The sequence below is a fragment of the Hyla sarda genome, chromosome 1 (assembly GCF_029499605.1).
Source record: "Hyla sarda isolate aHylSar1 chromosome 1, aHylSar1.hap1, whole genome shotgun sequence".
Classification (NCBI taxonomy): Eukaryota; Metazoa; Chordata; class Amphibia; order Anura; family Hylidae; genus Hyla; species Hyla sarda.
In genome coordinates, this window is record NC_079189.1 from 610,857,938 (window position 1) to 610,882,999 (window position 25,062).

Consider the following 25,062-nt stretch of genomic DNA (forward strand, 5'->3'; position numbering starts at 1 on the left):
CCACATCTTTACCAAACTGGACTTAAGAGGTGCTTATAATCTCATCCGCATCAGGGAGGGGGACGAATGGAAAACTGCATTTAACACCAGAGATGGACACTTTGAGTATCTAGTCATGCCCTTTGGCCTGTGCAACGCCCCTGCCGTCTTCCAAGACTTTGTTAATGAAATTTTTCGTGATCTCTTATATTCCTGTGTTGTTGTGTATCTGGACGATATTCTGATTTTTTCTGCCAACTTAGAAGAACATCGCCAGCATGTCCGCATGGTTCTTCAGAGACTTCGAGACAATCAACTTTATGCCAAAATGGAGAAATGTCTGTTTGAATGTCAATCTCTTCCTTTCCTAGGATACTTGGTCTCTGGCCAGGGACTACAAATGGACCCAGATAAACTCTCTGCCGTCTTAGATTGGCCACGCCCCTCCGGACTCCGTGCTATCCAACGTTTTTTGGGGTTCGCCAATTATTACAGACAATTTATTCCACATTTTTCCACTATTGTGGCTCCTATCGTGGCTTTAACCAAGAAGAATGCCAATCCTAAGTCCTGGTCTCCCCAAGCGGAAGACGCATTTAAACGGCTCAAGTCTGCCTTTTCTTCTGCTTCCGTGCTCTCCAGACCTGACCCATCTAAACCCTTCCTATTGGAGGTTGATGCCTCCTCAGTGGGAGCTGGAGCGGTCCTTCTACAAAAAAATTCTTCCGGGCATGCTGTTACTTGTGGTTTTTTTTCTAGGACCTTCTCTCCGGCGGAGAGGAACTACTCCATCGGGGATCGAGAACTACTGGCCATTAAATTGGCACTTGAGGAATGGAGGCATCTGCTGGAGGGATCAAAATTTCCAGTTATCATTTACACCGATCACAAGAATCTCTCCTATCTCCAGTCTGCCCAACGGCTGAATCCTCGCCAGGCCAGGTGGTCGTTGTTCTTTGCCCGTTTTAACTTTGAAATTCATTTTCGCCCTGCCGACAAGAACATTAGGGCCGATGCTCTCTCTCGTTCCTCGGATGCCTCGGAAGTAGAGGTCTCTCCGCAACACATCATTCCTCCTGACTGTCTGATCTCCACTTCTCCAGTCTCCATCAGGCAAACTCCTCCAGGGAAGACCTTCGTTTCTCCACGCCAACGTCTCGGGATTCTCAAATGGGGTCACTCCTCCCACCTCGCAGGCCATGCGGGCATCAAAAAGTCCTTGCAACTCATCTCTCGTTTTTATTGGTGGCCGACTCTGGAGACAGATGTTGTTGATTTTGTGCGGGCTTGTACTGTCTGTGCCCGGGATAAGACTCCTCGCCAGAAGCCTGCTGGTCTCCTTCATCCTCTGCCTGTCCCCGAACAGCCTTGGTCTCTGATTGGTATGGACTTTATTACAGACTTACCCCCATCCCGTGGCAACACTGTTGTTTGGGTGGTCGTTGATCGATTTTCCAAGATGGCACATTTTATTCCTCTTCCTGGTCTTCCTTCAGCGCCTCAGTTGGCAAAACAATTTTTTGTACACATTTTTCGTCTTCACGGTTTGCCCACGCAGATCGTCTCGGATAGAGGCGTCCAATTCGTGTCAAAATTCTGGAGGGCTCTCTGTAAACAACTCAAGATTAAATTAAACTTCTCTTCTGCTTATCACCCTCAATCCAATGGGCAAGTAGAAAGAATTAACCAGGTCCTGGGTGACTATTTACGGCATTTTGTTTCCTCCCGCCAGGATGACTGGGCAGATCTTCTACCATGGGCCGAATTCTCGTACAACTTCAGAGTCTCTGAATCTTCTGCTAAATCCCCATTTTTCGTGGTGTACGGCCGTCACCCTCTTCCCCCCCTCCCTACTCCCTTGCCCTCTGGTTTGCCCGCTGTGGATGAAGTGACTCGTGATCTTTCCACCATATGGAAAGAGACCCAAAATTCTCTTTTACAGGCTTCTTCTCGCATGAAAAAGTTTGCCGATAAGAAAAGAAGAGCTTCCCCCATTTTTGCTCCCGGAGACAAGGTATGGCTCTCCGCTAAATATGTCCGCTTCCGTGTCCCCAGTTACAAACTGGGACCACGCTATCTGGGTCCTTTCAAAATCTTGTGCCAAATTAATCCTGTCTCTTACAAACTTCTTCTTCCTCCTTCTCTTCGTATTCCCAATGCCTTTCATGTCTCTCTCCTTAAACCACTCATCATCAACCGTTTCTCTCCCAAACTTGTTTCTCCCACTCCTGTTTCCGGTTCTTCTGACATCTTCTCCGTGAAGGAGATACTGGCCTCCAAGACGGTCAGAGGGAAACATTTTTTTTTGGGTTGATTGGGAGGGCTGTGGTCCTGAAGAGAGATCCTGGGAACCTGAGGACAACATCCTAGACAAAAGTCTGGTCCTCAGGTTCTCAGGCTCCAAGAAGAGGGGGAGACCCAAGGGGGGGGGGTACTGTTACGCCGAGCGCTCCGGGTCCCCGCTCCTCCCCGGAGCGCTCGCAACATCCTCGCCACTGCAGCGCCCCGGTCAGATCTACTGACCGGGTGCGCTGCGATACCGCCCCCAGCCGGGATGCGATTCGCGATGCGGGTGGCGCCCGCTCGCGATGCGCACCCCGGCTCCCGTACCTGACTCGCTCTCCGTCGGTCCTGTCCCGGCGCGCGCGGCCCCGCTCCCTAGGGCGCGCGCGCGCCGGGTCTCTGCGATTTAAAGGGCCACTGCGCCACTGATTGGCGCAGTTGGTCTAATTAGTGTGTTCACCTGTGCACTCCCTATGTATACCTCACTTCCCCTGCACTCCCTCGCCGGATCTTGTTGCCCTTGTGCCAGTGAAAGCGTTTCCTTGTGTGTTCCTAGCCTGTGTTCCAGACCTCCTGCCGTTGCCCCTGACTACGATCCTTGCTGCCTGCCCCGACCTTCTGCTACGTCCGACCTTGCTCTTGTCTACTCCCTTGTACCGCGCCTATCTTCAGCAGTCAGAGAGGTTGAGCCGTTGCTAGTGGATACGACCTGGTTACTACCGCCGCTGCAAGACCATCCCGCTTTGCGGCGGGCTCTGGTGAATACCAGTAGTAACTTAGAACCGGTCCACTAGCACGGTCCACGCCAATCCCTCTCTGGCACAGAGGATCCACCTCCTGCCAGCCGAATCGTGACAACTATAATACATGTATATACTATAATACTATAATACATGTATATACTATAATACTATAATACATGTATATACTATAATACTATAATACATGTATATACTATAATACATGTATACACTATAATACTATAATACATGTATATACTATAATACTATAATACATGTATATAATATAATACAGACATTTAGTGTATTTTGTCCTGTTATTGTCGGTGTCCATACATCTTCTTATCCACATAGACACCTACAGTCACCGTCCTCTGACATATACACTATAATACATGTATATACTATAATACTATAATACATGTATATACTACAATACTATAATACATGTATATACTATAATACTATAATACATGTATATACTATAATACTATAATACATGTATATACTATAATACTATAATACATGTATATACTATAATACTATAATACATGTATATACTATAATACATGTATATGCTATAATACTATAATACATGTATATACTATAATACTATAATACATGTATATACTATAATACTATAATACATGTATATACTATAATACTATAATACATGTATATGCTATAATACTATAATACATGTATATACTATAATACACATATATACTATAATACACATATATACTATAATACTATAATACATGTATATCCTATAATACTATAATACATGTATATACTATAATACTATAATACATGTATATACTATAATACATGTATATACTATAATACAGACATTTAGTGTATTTTGTCCTGTTATTGTCGGTGTCCATACATCTTCTTATCCACATAGACACCTACAGTCACCGTCCTCTGACATATACACTATAATACATGTATATCCTATAATACATGTATATGCTATAATACTATAATACATGTATATACTATAATACTATAATACATGTATATGCTATAATACTATAATACATGTATATACTATAATACTATAATACATGTATACACTATAATACTATAATACATGTATATACTATAATACATGTATATGCTATAATACTATAATACATGTATATACTATAATACTATAATACATGTATATACTATAATACTATAATACATGTATATACTATAATACTATAATACATGTATATGCTATAATACTATAATACATGTATATACTATAATACTATAATACATGTATATACTATAATACTATAATACATGTATATACTATAATACTATAATACATGTATATACTATAATACTATAATACATGTATATCCTATAATACTATAATACATGTATATACTATAATACTATAATACATGTATATACTATAATACTATAATACATGTATATACTATAATACATGTATATACTGTAATACTATAAAACATGTATATCCTATAATACTATAATACATGTACATGCTATAATACTATAATACATGTATATACTATAATACTATAACACATGTATATACTATAATACTATAATACATGTATATACTATAATACTATAATACATGTATATACTATAATACTATAATACATGTATATACTATAATACTATAATACATGTATATGCTATAATACTATAATACATGTATATACTATAATACTATAATACATGTATATACTATAATACTATAATACATGTATATACTATAATACATGTATATACTATAATACTATAATACATGTATATACTATAATACATGTATATACTATAATACAGACATTTAGTGTATTTTGTCCTGTTATTGTCGGTGTCCATACATCTTCTTATCCACATAGACACCTACAGTCACCGTCCTCTGACATATACACTATAATACATGTATATACTATAATACTATAATACATGTATATGCTATAATACTATAATACATGTATATACTATAATACTATAATACATGTATATACTATAATACTATAATACATGTATATACTATAATACTATAATACATGTATATACTATAATACTATAATACATGTATATACTATAATACATGTATATACTATAATACTATAATACATGTATATGCTATAATACTATAATACATGTATATACTATAATACTATAATACACATATATACTATAATACTATAATACATGTATATCCTATAATACTATAATACATGTATATACTATAATACTATAATACACATATATACTATAATACTATAATACATGTATATCCTATAATACTATAATACATGTATATACTATAATACTATAATATATGTATATACTATAATACTATAATACATGTATATACTATAATACAGACATTTAGTGTATTTTGTCCTGTTATTGTCGGTGTCCATACATCTTCTTATCCACATAGACACCTACAGTCACCGTCCTCTGATATATACACTATAATACATGAATATACTATAATACTATAATACATGTATATACTATAATACTATAATACATGTATATACTATAATACAGACATTTAGTGTATTTTGTCCTGTTATTGTCGGTGTCCATACATCTTCTTATCCACATAGACACCTACAGTCACCGTCCTCTGATATATACACTATAATACATGTATATACTATAATACTATAATATATGTATATGATATAATACTATAATACATGTATATACTATAATACTATAATACATGTATATACTATAATACAGACATTTAGTGTATTTTGTCCTGTTATTGTCGGTGTCCATACATCTTCTTATCCACATAGACACCTACAGTCACCGTCCTCTGATATATACACTATAATACATGTATATACTATAATACTATAATGCATGTATATGATATAACACTATAATACATGTATATACTATAATACTATGATACATGTATATACTATAACACTATAATACATGTATATACTATAATACTATAATACATGTATATACTTTAATACTATAATACATGTATATACTATAATACTATAATACATGTATATACTATAATACTATAATACATGTATATACTATAATACAGACATTTAGTGTATTTTGTCCTGTTATTGTCGATGTCCATACTTCTTCTTATCCACATAGACACCTACAGTCACCGTCCTCTGACATATACACTATTATACATGTATATACTATAATACTATAATACATGTATACACTATAATACTACAATATATGTATATACTATAATACTATAATACATGTATATACTATAATACTATAATACATGTATATGCTATAATACTATAATACATGTATATACTATAATACTATAATACATGTATATACTATAATACTATAATACATGTATATACTATAATACTATAATACATGTATATACTATAATACTATAATACATGTATATACTATAATACTATAATGCATGTATATGATATAACACTATAATACATGTATATACTATAATACATGTATATACTATAACACTATAATACATCTATATACTATAATACTATAATACATGTATATACTATAATACTATAATACATGTATATACTATAATACTATAATACATGTATATACTATAGTACTATAATACATGTATATGCTATAATACTATAATACATGTATATACTATAATACTATAATACATGTATATACTATAATACTATAATACATGTATATGCTATAATACTAAAATACATGTATATACTATAATACTATAATACATGTATATCCTATAATACATGTATATACTATAATACATGTATATACTATAATACTATAATACATGTATATACTATAATACTATAATACATGTATATACTATAATACTATAATACATGTATATGCTATAATACTATAATACATGTATATACTATAATACTATAATACATGTATATACTATAATACTATAATACATGTATATACTATAATACTATAATACATGTATATACTATACTATAATACAGGTATATACTATAATACTATAATACATGTATATACTATAATACTATAATACATGTATATACTATAATACTATAATACATGTATACACTATAATACTATAATACATGTATATACTATAATACTATAATACATGTATATACTATAATACTATAATACATGTATATACTATAATACTATAATACATGTATATACTATAATACTATAATACATGTATATACTATAATACTATAATACATGTATATACTATAATACTATAATACATGTATATACTATAATACTATAATACATGTATATACTATACTATAATACAGGTATATACTATAATACTATAATACATGTATATACTATAATACTATAATACATGTATATACTATAATACTATAATACATGTATACACTATAATACTATAATACATGTATATACTATAATACTATAATACATGTATATACTATAATACATGTATATACTATAATACTATAATACAGGTATATACTATAATACTATAATACAGGTATATACTATAATACTATAATACATGTATATACTATAATACTATAATACATGTATATACTATAATACTATAATACATGTATATACTATAATACTATAATACATGTATATACTATAATACTATAATACATGTATATACTATACTATAATACAGGTATATACTATAATACTATAATACATGTATATACTATAATACTATAATACATGTATATACTATAATACTATAATACATGTATACACTATAATACTATAATACATGTATATACTATAATACTATAATACATGTATATACTATAATACTATAATACATGTATATACTATAATACTATAATACATGTATATACTATAATACTATAATACATGTATATACTATAATACATGTATATACTATAATACTATAATACATGTATACACTATAATACTATAATACATGTATATACTATAATACTATAATACATGTATATACTATAATACTATAATACATGTATATGCTATAATACTATAATACATGTATATACTATAATACTATAATACATGTATATACTATAATACTATAATACATGTATATACTATAATACTATAATACATGTATATACTATAATATTATAATACATGTATATACTATAATACTATAATACATGTATATACTATAATACAGACATTTAGTGTATTTGTTCTGTAATTGTCGGTGTCCATACATCTTCTTATCCACATAGACACCTACAGTCACCGTCCTCTGATATATACACTATAATACATGTATATACTATAACACTATAATACATGTATATACTATAATACTATAATACACGTATATACTATAATACTATAATACATGTATATACTATAACACATGTATATACTATAATACTATAATACATGTATATACTATAATACTATAATACATGTATATACTATAACACTATAATACATGTATATACTATAATACTATAATACATGTATATACTATAATACTATAATACATGTATATACTATAATACTATAATACATGTATATACTATAATACTATAATACATGTATATACTATAATACAGACATTTAGTGTATTTTGTCCTGTTATTGTCGGTGTCCATACATCTTCTTATCCACATAGACACCTACAGTCACCGTCCTCTGATATATGATTTATCTCTACACAGTGGCGTTGCGACCCGGGTGCGGGGGGTGCGGCCCGCACCGGGTGACACCAACCTAATGGGGTGACACCAAGACGCTCCGCAGCACCCCACCCAGCTACACCGACACCCCCCATCTGTGCCCGACCTGCCTCCCATCCGTCAGCACCCCCCCACCCTGCGGAGTCTGTGTGCGGTGCGCCCGTCCATCAGCAACCCCCCTTTTCACCCGCACTGTGCGCCCGTCCATCATCACCCCCCCCCCCCTCACCTTCACCAGCACTGTGCCTGGCCTCCGCTCCCACGTCTGCGCCGCCTGACGTCACACCGCATGGCCGCGCAGGAGGACGTCAGTTACGTCACTCGCAGGGCGCCCGGTGAGAAGGAGTGCTGCGCTGGATGGGTGAGTGTGTCTGTCTCTCTGTCTTTCTCTATCTATGTTTGTGTGTGTGACTCTGTGTGTGTGTATGTGTGTGTGACTGTGTGTTGTATGTGTGTCTCTCTGACTGTGTGTGTTTGTGTGTGTGTCTCTCTGTGTTGTATGTTTTTTTTGTGTGTGTGCGTGTGGGGGGGGGGGGGGGGGGATTGAACCAGCGATCTTTTGTGGGGAGACTTTGACCCATTGTGGGGAACCTGCAAGGGAACCTGCGGCCTAATGTGGGGAAACTACTACCAAATGTGCGGAGTCTATGCTACCTAATGTGGGGTATCTGTGCTACCAAATGTGGGGAGTCTATGCTACCTTATGTGGGGAGTCTATGCTACCGAATGTGGGGAATCTGTGCTACCGAATGTGGGGAATCTGTGCTACCTATTGTGGGGAATCTGTGCTACCTAATGAGGGGAAATTGCTACCTAATGTGGGGAATCTGTGCTACCTAATGTGGGGAAATTGCTACCTAATGTGGGGTAACTGGTACCAAATGTGGGGAATCTATGCTGCCTAATGTGGGGAAAAGATGCTACCTAATGTGGGGAAACTGCTACCTACCTAGTGTGGGGGAACTGCTGCCTACCTAATGCTCCCCCCCTGGCAGTAGCACCCTCATCATCCACCAGCAACACCCCCCCCCCCAGCAGCACTTCCATCAGCAGATCCTGATGGTGGATGATGGTGGTGCTCCTGCCAGGAGGATGATTCTGCCGATGGATGATGGGGGTGATACTGCCAGGGGGGATGGCCAGTAGCACTCTCATCATCCTCCAGCAACACCCCCCCCCCAGTAGTAGCACCCCCATCATCATCATCCACTAGCAACACCACCAATACCCCCCTCCCGTGGTAATAGCATCAGCTAACGGATGTTGAGGGGTGTTACTGCGGTTATGGTATTATATTCAGAGGGTACACTGTATGGCAACGTTATATTCAGAGGGCGCAGTTTGTGGTAGTATTATATTCAGAGGGCGCAGTTTGTGGTAGTATTATTAGAGATGAGTGAACTTACAGTAAATTCGATTTGTCACAAACTTCTCGGCTCGGCAGTTGACTTATCCTGCATAAATTAGTTCAGCCTTCAGGTGCTCTGGTGGGCTGGAAAAGGTGGATACAGTCCTAGGAAAGAGTCTCCTAGGACTGTATCCACCTTTTCCAGCCCACGGGAGCACCTGAAAGCTGAACTAATTTATGCAGGAAAAGTCATCAACTGCCAAGCCGAGAAGTTTGTGACGAGTTGAATTTACTGTAGTTTGCTCATCTCTAAGTATTATATTCAGGGGGCGCAGTGGGTGGTAATATTATATTCAGAGGGTACAGTATGTGGCTGTATTATATTCAGGGGTACAGTATGTGGCAGATTTATATTCAGGGGTACAGTATGTGGCAGATTTATATTCAGAGGGTACAGTATGTGGCAGATTTATATTCAGAGGGTACAGTATGTGGCAGATTTATATTCAGAGGGTACAATATGTGGCAGATTTATATTCAGAGGGCGCAGTTTGTGGTAGTATTATATTCAGAGGGTACAGTATGTGGTAGTATTATATTCAGTGGGTACAGTGTGTGGCAGATTTATATTCAGAGGGTACAGTATGTAGCAGATCTATATTCAGAGGGCACAGTGTGTGGTAGTATTATATTCAGAGGGTACAGTATGTGGTAGTATTATATTCAGTGGGTACAGTGTGTGGCGGTATTATATTCAGGGGTACAGTATGTGGCAGATTTATACTCAGAGGGTACAGTATGTAGTAGTATTATATTCAGAGGGTATAGTATGTGGCAGATTTATGTTCAGAGGGTACAGTATGTGGTAGTATTATATTCAGAGGGCGCAGTGGGTGGTAGTATTATATTCAGAGGGTACAGTGTGTGGTGGTATTATATTCAGGGGTACAGTATGTGGCAGATTTATATTCAGAGTGTACAGTATGTGTTGGTATTATATTCAGAATGTACAGATGTGTGGTTGTATTATATTCAGTGGTTATGGTGTCTGGAAGGTTTATAATCAAAGAGTGTAGTGTATAGTAGTATTATATTTAGAGGATACAGTGTCTGGCAGGTTTATAATAATATTTGTTTTCATATAGAGGATGAGAATGCGCTGACATAGTGAGGAGCCGTCTGGGCGTCATATTCTACAGACAGAAGTTTTAGCTGGACCAGGCGGTATGTACCATCTGAATTAGATAAGGGAAGACTATAGAGAAGACGTCACCTGTAGTCACTGATATCATTGTGTATTCTCCTCACTATAGAGAAGACATCACCTGTAATCACTGATATCATTGTGTATTCTCCTCACTATAGAGAAGACATCACCTGTAATCACTGATATCATTGTGTATTCTCCTAACTATAGAGAAGACATCACCTGTAGTCACTGATATCATTGTGTATTCTCCTCACAATAGAGAAGACGTCACCTGTAATCACTGATATCATTGTGTATTCTCCTCACTATAGAGAAGACGTCACCTGTAGTTACCGATATCATTGTGTATTCTCCTCACTATAGAGAAGACGTCACCTGTAATCACTGATATCATTGTGTATTCTCCTCACTATAGAGAAGACATCACCTGTAGTCACTGATATCATTGTGTATTCTCCTCACTATAGAGAAGACGTCACCTGTAGTCACTGATATCATTGTGTATTCTCCTCACTATAGAGAAGACGTCACCTGTAATCACTGATATCATTGTGTATTCTCCTCACTATAGAGAAGACGTCACCTGTAGTTACCGATATCATTGTGTATTCTCCTCACTATAGAGAAGACGTCACCTGTAGTCACCGATATCATTGTGTATTCTCCTCACTATAGAGAAGACGTCACCTGTAGTCACTGATATCATTGTGTATTCCCCTCACTATAGAGAAGACGTCACCTGTAGTCACTGATATCATTGTACATTCTCCTCACTATAGAGAAGACGTCACCTGTAGTCACTGATATCATTGTGTATTCTCCTCACTATAGAGAAGACGTCACCTGTAGTCACTGATATCATTGTACATTCTCCTCACTATAGAGAAGACGTCACCTGTAGTCACTGATATCATCGTGTATTCTCCTCTCTATGTCCTATCAGAGCTGTAGTCACTTGTCAGTTCTACAGTTGGGTCAGTGAAACTACAACTCCCAGCATAACCTCACCACTGCTCAAAGGGGTACTCTACTGGAAAACATTTTTTTTAATCAACTGGTGCTACAAAGTTAAACAGATTTGTAAATTACTTCTATTTAAAAATCTTAATCCTTCCAGTACTTATTAGCTGCTGTATAAGCGATTCACAGGAAGTTATTTTCTTTTTTAATTTATTTTCTGTCTGACCACAGTGCTCTGTGCTGACACCTCTGTCCATGTCAAGAACTGTCCATAGTAGGAGCAAATCCCCATAGCAAACCTATCCTGCTCTGGACAGTTCCTGACATGGACAGAGGTGTCAGCAAATAGCACTGTGGTCAGACTGGAAAGAACTACATAACTTCCTGTGGAGCATACACCAGCTTATAAGTACTGTAAGTATTCAGATTTTAAATAGAAGTAATTTAAAAATCTGTTTAACTTTCTGGCACCATCTGTATATTTCAATGGTGAAAACTTCTTTAACACTCTGTGGCAACTGGTATATCTGATTATTATACTGGAATTTCTCACAATGCGCTACAACAGTGGTGTCTGTCACAACAGGCTAAAAACTTACTGGAGGGAGGGGGGGAAGGTATGGGGTGACACCATTTTCTACCGCACTGGGTGACACCAACCCTAGCAACGCCACTGTATACACTATAATACATGTATATACTATAATACTATAATACATGTATATACTATAATACTATAATACATGTATATACTATAATACTATAATACATGTATATACTATAATACTATAATACATGTATACACTATAATACATGTATATACTATAATACTATAATACATGTATATACTATAATACTATAATACAAGTATATACTATAATACTACAATACATGTATATACTATAATACTACAATACATGTATATACTATAATACTACAATACATGTATATACTATAATACTATAATACAGGTATATACTATAATACTATATAATACATGTATATACTATAATACTATAATACATGTATATACCATAATACTATAATACCTGTATATACTATAATACTATAATACATGTATATACCATAATACTATAATACATGTATATGCTATAATACTATAATACATGTATATACTATAATACTATAATACATGTATATACTATAATACTATAATACATGTATATACTATAATACTATAATACATGTATATACTATAATACTATAATACATGTATACGCTATAATACTATAATACATGTATATGCTATAATACTATAATACATGTATATACTATAATACTATAATACATGTATATGCTATAATACTATAATACATGTATACGCTATAATACTATAATACATGTATATGCTATAATACTATAATACATGTATATACTATAATACTATAATACATGTATATACTATAATACTATAATACATGTATATACTATAATACACGTATATGCTATAATACTATAATACATGTATATACTATAATACTATAATACATGTATATACTATAATACTATAATACATGTATATACTATAATACTATAATACATGTATATACTATAATACAGACATTTAGTGTATTTTGTCCTGTTATTGTCGGTGTCCATACATCTTCTTATCCACATAGACACCTACAGTCACCGTCCTCTGACATATACACTATAATACATGTATATACTATAATACTATAATACATGTATATACTATAATACTATAATACATGTATATGCTATAATACTATAATACATGTATATACTATAATACTATAATACATGTATATACTATAATACTATAATACATGTATATGCTATAATACTATAATACATGTATATACTATAATACTATAATACATGTATATACTATAATACTATAATACATGTATATACTATAATACTATAATACATGTATATACTATAATACTATAATACATGTATATACTATAATACTATAATACATGTATATACTATAATACTATAATACATGTATATACTATAATACTATAATACATGTATATGCTATAATACTATAATACATGTATATGCTATAATACTATAATACATGTATATACTATAATACATGTATATTCTATAATACTATAATACTATAATACATGTATATACTATAATACTATAATACATGTATATACTATAATACTATAATACATGTATATACTATAATACTATAATACATGTATATACTATAATACTATAATACATGTATATACTATAATACTATAATACATGTATATACTATAATACAGACATTTAGTGTATTTTGTCCTGTTATTGTCGGTGTCCATACATCTTCTTATCCACATAGACACCTACAGTCACCGTCCTCTGACATATACACTATAATACATGTATATACTATAATACTATAATACATGTACATACTATAATACTATAATACATGTATATACTATAATACTATAATACATGTATATACTATAATACTATAATACATGTATATACTATAATACTATAATACATGTATATACTATAATACTATAATACATGTATATGCTATAATACTATAATACATGTATATACTGTAATACTATAATACATGTATATACTATAATACTATAATACATGTATATACTATAATACTATAATACATGTATATACTATAATACAGACATTTAGTGTATTTTGTCCTGTTATTGTCGGTGTCCATACATCTTCTTATCCACATAGACACCTACAGTCACCGTCCTCTGACATATACACTATAATACATGTATATACTATAATACTATAATACATGTATACACTATAATACTATAATACATGTATACACTATAATACTATAATACATGTATATACTATAATACTATAATACATGTATATACTATAATACAGACATTTAGTGTATTTTGTCCTGTTATTGTCGGTGTCCATACATCTTCTTATCCACATAGACACCTACAGTCACCGTCCTCTGACATATACACTATAATACATGTATATACTATAATACTATAATACATGTATATACTATAATACTATAATACATGTGTATACTATAATACATGTATATACTATAATACTATAATACATGTATATGCTATAATACTATAATACATGTATATACTATAATACTATAATACATGTATATACTATAATACTATAATACATGTATATACTATAATACTATAATACATGTATATACTATAATACAGACATTTAGTGTATTTTGTCCTGTTATTGTCGGTGTCCATACATCTTCTTATCCACATAGACACCTACAGTCACCGTCCTCTGACATCATTTATCTCTACACTGCGCAGATGAGCCTAGAGCAACAGCCCCTGATCATGTGACTCCTCCTCCTCCTCCATGTGACTGATCACCTGACTGTGACATCATCGCAGGTCCTGTTAGTACACTTCCTGTATGGCTCTGAGAAAGGAGGTATGTAGCTATATATATATATATATATATGTGTGTATATCTTTTGTGTATAGTATATAATGTGTATATAGTATATAACGTGTATATATATATATGTGTGTGTGTGTATATATAGTATATAATGTGTGTATTTATATATACAGTGACCCCCTCGACCTACGATGGCCCCAACATACGATCATTTCAACATACGATGGCCTCTCAGAGGCAGCATCACCATACGATGCTTTTGTATGTCGGGGCCATCACATAAATGACTATCTGGCAGCGCAGACTGCTTCAGCTGCCACCGGATAGCTGTTTACAGTGCCCCGTGTGCTCCGCTGATGGTCTCCTACCTGTCCTCGGGGCTCCGGTGCGTCCTTTTCGGGATCCTCTGCATCGTCGGCGCTCTACATTGTCGTCATCACGTCGCTGCGCACGCCGTCCCGTCATCCAATAGGAGCGGCGTGCGTAGTGACGTGATGGCGGCGACGGAGAGCGAGGATGCCGAGGAAGCAGAGGCCTTGCCAGAGCGTCGGGGACACCTCAGGGACGCGGCGACAGCGATGGACGACGACATCCCGGGCAGCAGTGGCGAGTGGTGACGGTCCGGAGTGGCGGGGACACGTAAGTAGAACTTCCTCTAACAGTGGCTGTCCAGGCATGCTGGGTGTTGTAGTTTTGCAACATCTGGAGGTCCGCAGGTTGTAGACCACTGTCCTTTACTTTACATTGCACGGATCCCTCAACATGCGATGGTTTCATCAAACGATGGTCTTTTGGAACGGATTACCATCGTAGGTTGAGGGACCACTGTATGTATGTGTGTATATGTATATAATATAATATATGTGTATGTATATATATATATATATATATATATATATATGTATGTGTGTATAGTATATAATGTGTGTGTATGTGTATAGTATATAACGTGTATATATGTATGTGTATATAGTATATAATGTGTGTGTATATATATATATATATATATATATATATATATGTGTGTGTGTGTGTAGTATATAATGTGTATATAATGTGTGTGTGTGTGTGTGTATATATATGTGTGTGTGTATATAGTATATAATATGTATGTATAGTATATAATGTGTGTATGTGTGTATAGTATATAATGTGTGTGTGTGTATATATAATGTGTGTGTGTATATATATGTATATATAGATGTGTGTATGTGTATATATATATATATATATGTGTATGTGTATATAGTATATAGTGTGTGTGTGTGTGTGTGTATATATGTATGTGTATATAGTATATAATGTGTATATACCGTATATATGTGTGTATAGTATATAATGTGTATAGTATATAATGTGTGTATATAGTATAATGTGTGTATATAGTATATAATGTGTATATACCGTATATATGTATATAATGTGTACATATACATATCTTAGGTCTGCACAATATATCACAATCACATTGCAATTTTTTTGTTTTGTAATATGTCGATTATTCCTTTGCAAAAAATATGCGGCCGAAATTGTAATAGTCTCCATAGTGCAGTGGTTTACAAACAGTGTGTCTCCTGCTGTTGTAAAACTACAACTAACAGCATGTCCGGACAGCCAAAGATATGCTAGGAGTTGTAGTTTTGCAACAGCTGGAGATACACTGTTTGCAAACCACTGTCCAATGGGGACAAAAAAAATTGTGAAAATAATTATAAATAAAAAAAAAGGCTCGTTCACATGGGCGGAATTTTGTGCTGCTTTTTATGTTATGCTGCTTATATTCAGTTGCGTATTTTCAGACGCTTACTTTTTGCATTAAAAAAGCTGTATAAAATAAGCAGCTGAAAATCTGCAGCAAAATACGTACAAAAATATGCAGCAAAATCCGCTCGTGTGAGTGATCCCTTAGGGTATGTTCACATGTTTGTATTTTCTGCTGCAGATTTGCTGTAACAGATTTTGCTATCCCTTGAAGTCATGGGGCAGTAAATCTGCGGCAGATTTGCATAAAAAATATGCACTTGTGAACGCAACCTTAGGGTATGTTCTCACGAGTGGATCCCCAGCGCGAATTTCGCTGCGCATCCGCCACTGAAGGATGCTGCCTTTACATGTGCCTGCTCGGTGAAGCAATACGCCGCTATGAGCAGTCACACTGCGATGTTTACTCGCACATCGTGGCAGCTCTCGGCCTAGCTCATAGAGCAGGGGGAGCGGCCGCGATGTATGCGAGTACACCGCGCATGCGCGGCAACTCGCACAACTCTTCAGTGTGTCTGCACGTAGCGGCATATTGACGCTCCAAGCAGGCACACGTAAAAGCAGTATACAGAGGTCCTTCAGCGGCGGATCTGCAGCATAAAATATGCTGGGGATCCCCTCGTGTGAACGTACCCTTAGGGTCTACGGGTCTTAGGTACAGTATTCTGCACAGATTTGATGCGCAGGATTTAAGCTTACATTGAAATCTGCAGAAGAAAATCATGCTCATCAAATCTGCGCAGAATACTGTACGTGTGAACATACCTTAGGGTGTATTCACACATACAGTATCCTGCGCATATTTGATGCTCAGGATTTAATGCATTAAATCTGTAGCTTCAAATCTGCGCATCAAATGCGCAGCAAAATATGGCATGTGTGACCCTACTCTTATAAGGGAAAACATATCCTGTGTACAGCTGGCAATTACCACTATATGGTCCTGTATAAAATCACTTATATGGTATACAGATCCTGTGTACAGCTGGAATATACCTCCAATATGGTCCAGTATATAATCACTTATATGATATACAGATCCTGTGTACAGCTGGTATATACCTCAATATGGTCCTATATATAATCACTTATATGAAATACAGATCCTGTGTACAGCTGGTATATACCTTAATATGGTCCTGTATAAAATCACGTATATGGTATACAGATCCTGTGTACAGCTGGTATATACCTCAATATGGTCCTGTATATAATCACTTATATGATATACAGATCCTGTGTACAGCTGGTATATACCTCAATATGGTCCTGTATATAATCACTTATATGGTATACAGATCATGTGTACAGCTGATATCTACCATTATATGGTCCTGTATATAATCACTTATATGGGTTACAGATCCTGGTATCTACCTCTATAAGGTCACTGTATGAATGAATAATAGTTTGTGTACAGGGGTTTTATTCAGTAACAGTAGGGTCATTGTGTTATATATAGTGTGTTCCTAATGCATCGGTATTATTTGGCCCTTGTATTATGTGTATACTGGTATTATTGGTATTGTTAGTCTGTGTATAGTGATTTTTACTCAGTATGGTGTTATTATCCAGTCATTGTGTGACGGTATAATGTGTTCCGTGTATACTGTTATTGGTAATGTTGATCCTGATACTCTGGATTTGATCATTAACAGTACAATGGTAATATGTATGGTGATAATATTACTCCTTGTATACTGGTGTTATTGGTAATATTGGTCTCAGACCAAGTCTCAGACCAAGTATAAGTTATCAGCTAACGTGTGTAAGAAGGGGGTCATTTTAGATGCTTCTTGGGTCAGTGAGCCATAACTGGGCTCTCCCACATTATCATAAATAAAGGCCCCTGGGGGGCGCCACACTCTGGTGTTGTGTCTCAGTTCTCGCTGTGAAAGAGGAATCATGACTGTGGTTTGGAAGGTCACCAGTAACTTGAGGTCCTGGCTCTGCCCTGAAACTAAAGGGAAAAGAGTCTCTAAAGGGAATTCCAGCCTCAAAACATGGACGGGGTTCAAACTTAGAGAACTATATGACACAGGAGGGGTTCTAACACTGTGAGAAACCATTAGAGTAGGAGGCGGAAAACGCTGCGTTTCCTCAACATCAGATGGCCACCATTGATCCTCTGCACTGGGAGTTCCTGGAGTTTTTTTCAGGACTCTCTATTACTTTCTTCTGCAATTCTTCACTACTCCCTTCCTCTTCATCAATCTACACTACTGGTAGCAGACGGTCTCTATGCCAAGCCTTTATTCGGTCCTCTGAGCTTTTAATATTGTACACTGGCAGTCCTTTTAGTGTACACATAATTTCTAATAGGGTGTCATTCCATCTGTCAGCCAGTTGGTACTTCCCAGGCACTCCTAGATTCCGTAGAACTTTATCTCCCACTCAAATATCCCAATGTTTCACTTTAGCATCATATCTTCTTTAGTTCCGTTCCTCCAATTTTGCCACAGCTTAGGTGGCCAACTTATAGGCCATGTGAAGATTTTGTTTGAGGTTCCTCACATATGAGGTTGAATCTGTTCCATCAGGGGACACTTCCAGCTGGACACCTATAGGTAGTCAGGCTTCTCTTCTGAACATTAGGAAATAGAATGAGAATCCTGTAGAATCATGTCTTGTACAGGTATATGCTGTTACGCCGAGCGCTCCGGGTCCCTGCTCCTCCCCGGAGCGCTCGCGGCGTTCCTCTCTCTGCAGCGCACCGGTCAGACCCGCTGACCGGGAGCGCTGCACTGACATTGCCGGCGGGGATGCGATTCGCATAGCGGGACGCGCCCGCTCGCGAATCGCATCCCAAGTCACTTACCTGTCCCGGCCCCCGGCTGTCATGTCCTGGCGCGCGCGGCTCTGCTCCTTAGGGCGCGTGCGCGCGCCAGCTCTCTGAGATTTAATGGGCCAGTGCACCAATGATTGGTGCCTGGCCCAATTAGCCTAATTAGCTTCCACCTGCTCCCTGGCTATATTACCTCACTTCCCCTGCACTTCCTTGCCGGATCTTGTTGCCTTGTGCCAGTTAAAGCGTTTAGTGTTGTCCAAAGCCTGTGTTTCCAGATCTTCTGCTATCCATATTGACTACGAACCTTGCCGCCTGCCCCGACCTTCTGCTACGTCTGACCTTGCCTCTGCCTAGTCCTTCTGTCCCACGCCTTCTCAGCAGTCAGCGAGGTTGAGCCGTTGCCAGTGGATACGACCTGGTTGCTACCACCGCAGCAAGACCATCCCGCTGCGGCGGGCTCTGGTGAATACCAGTAGCATCTTAGAACCGGTCCACCGACACGGTCCACGCCAATCCCTCGCTGACACAGAGGATCCACATCCAGCTAGCCGAATCGTGACATATGCATGATCCATTGCTTCAACATGCTTACTCCAAGATCACTTCTCAACTTGCTTGAGAGGCCCCAGCATGTCTAGGAGGGTCCTATTAAATCGCTCAGGCTGGGTGATAAGGTGTTCTGGACTTATGCACTTGCAGCATGTCAAACAGTCTCTTAATCAACTTGTTGTCAAAGTCTCTCTTGGTCAGAGTGTATTCGATTGGGTAGACCTTAGTGTATGAAATACTTCTGCCAAAGGACCTTGCCTACAGTCACCGCCTTTTGATCTTTAGTGGGAAAAGCTGGAACATTTTAGACCCCCGTGTTATCGTTTTCAATGCAGTGATAATCCATGCACACAAGATCCATGGGTCCTGTACTTTTTAGATCGCCCATGGGGGAAGCTCTCACAGGTAGGGTCTTTCTCTGGATCCATCTCCTGAAAGTCTTTACATGTTGCTCAACTTGTTCCCACATGCGAGGCCAATAGAATCGGTCTTGTACTAAACCATAGGTCTTGGCCACCCCGAGATGCCCATGTTTATCGTGTAGGGCTCTCAGGACCATCTCTCGGTAGCTGTGTGGTAGTTCCAATTGTTTTCTGCCAGGGTGATCATGATGTTTCACAACCCTATAAAGGATTTCATCTTCCACATTCTCTTCAGTATAAATCTCTCTGCCGCACAGGGAGAAAAGTCAACAACTTGGCGTTCTTGGCTTTTTTGGCTCTGAGATCTGCCCCCTTTATTTTTATTTTTTTTTAACTGTATTTTTTAAACAATTTTTAATAAGGACATGAAAATATAAACGTAAGGGGTTGGAGACCCAGTTACAATTGGCAAGACAATGCATAATAGAGTATAAAGGAAGCCATGTAAGGCCGGCATAGATAAACCAAAACCAAACAAAGCCCCATGACGGGTAAAAGCACAGAAAGGCCAAAATTCCAGCTCTACGGAAAACATAAGCAGGTGTTTTGCATCCCACTAGCAAATACAGGTACAGAAGCCCAAAGGGGCAAAAACAAAGGAGAAGGGAGGGAGGAGAGTGGGGGGGGGGGGGAGAACAAAATAGGGACCACGAAGACCAACATAAAAGACAATCCACAAAACCGATAAAGAAAAGGAAGAAAAGAAGGAAAAGGAAAATAGAGGCAGAGGAGATCAAGGAGGTTGTCGGCCAGAGAAGCGCTCCCATGATTCCCAGGCAGAGAGGATCAAAGGGACAGAGTTGTTTAAAGAGGCCGTGAGAGATTCCAGAGAACGGATCTCACGTATATGAGCCAATAAATCAGCCTCAGAGGGAGGGAGAGTCCTCTTCCAGCACTTAGCAATAAGGTCTTAGCTGCCAGAGCAATATGTGTGAAAAGCTTAAAGGGCTTCTTAGACAGAGCACAATGGGATAAGTGTAAAACATAAGGGGATCCAAGGGAATAGAAACACCCAAGACATCGGTCAGAAAACATTGTACCATTCTCCAGTAGTCCACTATAAGTGGGCAGGACCAGAAAATGTGAAATACTGCCAGCACTGGGGGGGGGGGGGGGGGGGGGGGGATAGCGGGGTTCAGCCTGTTCAGCAACTCTGGGGTATTATACCACCCCATAAGCATTTTATACTGGGTTTCCTTGTAAGCAGTGCACATAGAGGCCTTGGATGCTTGCTCTCAAATGACACGCCACTGAGGTAGAGCAATAGCAGTGTTTAAAACAGTGTCCCAGTGTCCCATATAGCAGTGCGAAGGAGGATCACTATCAGGAGGATGAAGAAGGGAGTAGGTATTAGATAGAAGTCCCCTTGTCTGAGGTCCATTACGGCAAAATCTTTCAAAGCTAGTAGGCTGGGAAACCACCACAGAACCAAGCGTGGAGGACATAAAATTCTGCAGTTGCAGGTAGTGGAACCGCTCAGAGGAGGGGAGATCCCAACGAGAAACCAGCTGTTCAAAAGACAAGAGAGAAAGAGACAGGGGGTCAACTACATCAGCCCAACAAAAGAGACCCTGGGAACCCCATTCCTGCACCATAACAGAGGACAAGCCAGAAGGAAAGTCACGATTATACAGGAAAGACTGCATAGGAGAAGGGGAAGAAAACAATTTAAACTTCCTAGAACAGTATCCACAAACATACTAAGAAAAAGACTAAGGACCCAACAAAGGAGATGGAGAGACAGCAGGCGGTGGAACACATCAGAGGAGGGTATTGGGGTGTATCAGGGCTAACCACAGCTTCTCCAGCTACATCCAGCGACTAAATGCATGGTACACAGACCACGCTGCAAGATCACGCAAGTGAGCAGCCCAATAGTATTTCGTCACATCAGGGACCACTAACCCAACCCATAGATCTGCTAGCCATCACGACTGACAGTAGGAGACGGTGCCTTTTCCCATCCCAGATAAGCCGAAAAATGGCCAAATGAGAAGAGCGAAGGGCAGATAACTGTACGTGGACTGGCAACGTTTCGAAATAATACAGCAATTTTGGAAGAATTGTCATTTTATCCGCCTCAATACGACCAAAAAATTAGGTATATTGTGACCACCATTTCTCTCCATGAGAGCCCTGAGTTCACGGAAAAGGGGAAGAAAATTAGTGGAATAGAGAGAGGAATAGCAAGAGGTAATGTAAACCCCCAGGAGTAGACAGGGGCAAAGGAAGATTCAGAGGAGGCGCTTCAGTTTTTGAGAGATTAACCTTATAACCCAAAACTACACCATAAGCGTGAAGAACCCTATAGAGATTAGGAAGAGAAAGCAAAGGACAAGAGAGGGTAAGCAAAACACGTTAGCAAATAGGCAAATGTTAAATTCCCTATCATGAAGGGAGATGCCCGTAATATCCGCATCCCCCAGATCATGGCAGCAAGAAGTTCAATACACAATGCGAAGATCAGGGGGGATAACGGACAACCCTGACAAGTACCATTAAACAAAGGGAAAGTAGGAGAGGAGGCATGAGGAAGGTAGAGAAGAAGTAGGAGAGGAGTAGGAAACCCTGCAGTGCAATAAGAAAATTACCACTGATACCAAATTTCTGGAGAGTAGCAAAAAAGAAACTGCCATCCCAGCCTATCAAAGGCCTTTTCTGCATCTAAGCTGAGAATCAATGCCTGTTCAGACCTCCGATTGATACAATCAACAAGACCCACCACTCTTCTAGTGTTATCACCTCCCTGACAGCAAGGTATAAACCCAACCTGATCCTTATGGATAAGGGAGGGGAGAAAGGAGCAAAGATGGACAGGCAAAACCTTAGAAAATAGTTTCAGATCGGAGTTGAGAACAGGAATGGGTCTATAACTGGAGCAATCGTGAGTATCCTTACCGGGTTTAGGTATCAGAGTAATCAAAGAGTGCAAAAAGGACTGAAGAGGAACAAGTTCATGTATAAGAATTGAAGAGTAAGTCTTATAATACAAATATGTGAATCTGTCTGGGCCAGGGGAGCGACCAGCAGGAAGATACTTGAGGACCTCCAGGAGCTCCTCACTAGTAATGGGAGCATTAAGAACGTCACGATCTGGATGTCATGGCGTAGTGTGGCTGCGCGGTGAACTCCTCCTCCCCCTCCCCGTGTTCCCGGTACCTGGACCACTGGAGGCCTCTGGCGGGGCTGCCTGAAGTGCCGCGGTGTCGACGATGGCCCCTCTGCTCCTTTTGGAGGGTCTTGGCCTGAAATGTGAGGGAGTCCAAGATGGGAGCTGCTGCATCGCTTCCCAGGCTCCCATACTGAAGTTTCCCGTCCCCACTGCCGCAGTTGGTATCGTCCGGCGTCCTATCATTGGAGGACAGGCCGGTCAGCTGTTCTCCATCACGTGCGCGGAAGTGGGGAGACGCGCGCTGGAGGCAGACAGCGGCGTCCACGCTGGACAAACGGCCAGGGAATACTGGAGAGGAGCATCTCAGGAGATGTGAGTGGACTCCCTGGGAGTTGTTTGTTTGCTGTATGGACATTGAACTGTACCCGATCAAAGGGGGGATATCCTCAAAGGTGATACAGTAGGACTCAGGCTCTGGGACATTTTGGGATGGCCTCCCTGTCACTCTGTGTGCTCTCCTCCCCCCCCTGTCTCCTCTAAGAGATGATAACTTTACAGGACTGGCTTACTTTGGCTGAGCCCTAAGGTTGTGGTTCTGGTGGGATTGGGTGGGGTGGAGGGGAGGGGGAGCCGGGGGTTTTAGGTAGGGGGCATTTGAGAAACCTTAGTGGATGTGCTTTCCCCCCCCCCCCCCCCCCCCCCGGTGGTTGGGGGAGGGTTGTCTTGGGTCTGGTGGGTTATGATGGTTTGTGGGGTGGGGGGGGGGGGTTGGGGATCCCACTGCTGGCCAGGAGGGTTTATGACTTTCACCGGGAGGCCTAGATGACTGGAATTCCCCCGATATGACACTC

The 25,062-nt window shown here is 38.1% G+C and overlaps 1 protein-coding gene across 1 annotated transcript in view; it reads left to right on the forward strand.

Annotated features, from left to right (window-relative positions):
* The window catches only part of LOC130298650 (zinc finger protein 585A-like), an 88,599-nt gene that overhangs the window by 46,767 nt on the left and 16,770 nt on the right, over window positions 1-25,062 (forward strand). The window lies entirely within an intron of this gene.